Source organism: Echinops telfairi, unplaced genomic scaffold, assembly GCF_000313985.2.
Source record: "Echinops telfairi isolate 266 unplaced genomic scaffold, ASM31398v2 ScPeMD7_11;HRSCAF=52, whole genome shotgun sequence".
NCBI lineage: Eukaryota > Metazoa > Chordata > Mammalia > Afrosoricida > Tenrecidae > Echinops > Echinops telfairi.
In genome coordinates this window covers 7,276,401-7,277,735 of record NW_022103908.1, presented here as the reverse complement: position 1 = coordinate 7,277,735, position 1,335 = coordinate 7,276,401, and positions in this window count along the sequence as shown.

Below are 1,335 nucleotides of genomic sequence, written 5' to 3'. Positions count from 1 at the left end.
TGGCTACACAGCTTCCTTCATTTAATTTCACTCTCGCTTGGCTGATCATGTCAAGCGTGTGCATGCGCGCACACACACAAACCAAGCCAGGTCTTTGACTGCCTTAAAAGCACCACGAGCAAGGCTATCCTACTGACTCTCAAAGAGCACTGTATAGGATGTAACTTTGACTTCAGAAAGCAGCGTGGAGAGGGACACATCACAACAGGATCTGGCCACTGCTCAGATCTTAGTGAGGAGCGCGACCCAGGAGGTTACCTGCACTCGTTCGAAGATGTCAGCTTGTTCATTGTCTGTCAGAGAGGAGAGGTGCCTCTGTATTGCCAGCTTGGCTCTTGGAGGGTAGAGACCTAGGGAAAATGCCAGGGGGAGGGAGGGTTACATGGAACCCCGCAGGGGAACCTAACTGTAATGCCTTGTAGCTCACCCCATAGCAGACTCTGAATTCCACTCTTGTCAACCAACCTTGGGACAGACACGACACTGGACATGCTCCCTGCCTCTGACAGTGACCTTGCAGCTAGAAGTATAGCCACGACTTTCGAAATGAGATCATGTTGCCAGCCCAAGTGGATGTCATTTCATTTGCCAACAAACTTAACCGTGATCGAAATCCTCTCAGCGGTTCTAGGATGGTACTTCAAAAAGTTCACGGATAATCGGAATTGAAAGATAATGGAATTATTCCATGAACTTTTGGCAGTTCTCTTGTAGAGAGGTTGGCACCTTTAATTCTTTCTCGGCTTAAAGTTAAATGCTTTTATTACATGATATGAGGCCACACATTGAATATTTTCTATGTATTCACTGTATGTTATTTATATAAAGTAAGGCAAATAATTCCTTTAAAATGCCTTCTCATCAGAAATCAAGGGGGTGGGGGCAGAGTAATACATGGAGAGGCTTGTTCAGTAGCTTACGTTGTTGCATAAAAATAAAAAAATTGATGATCTGAAATGTAAGCACCCACCTAGTTCACAATTTTAAAAACTTTTTTTTTTTTAAATAACTTCTTTACAGGATCAAAACAGATGCTGGTGAGGGCATGGGGAAAATGGAAGCCTCATTCATTGCTGGCGGGAATGCCAAACGGTACAGTTGCTACAGAAAAAGCTTGGCAGTTCCTCCACACGTTAAATGGAGAACTATCATGTGATCCCACACTCCACTCCTCAACATAAACTCCAGGGACTTGAAAACAACCAGGCAAATCGACAAGCATACACCAGTGTGCGTTGAAATGCCATTCACAACGGCCAAGGGTGGGGACAAGTTAAATGTCCACTGGTGGAAAAATAGGCCAGGGGATATCTGTAAACTCTGGCTTGTTCTGCA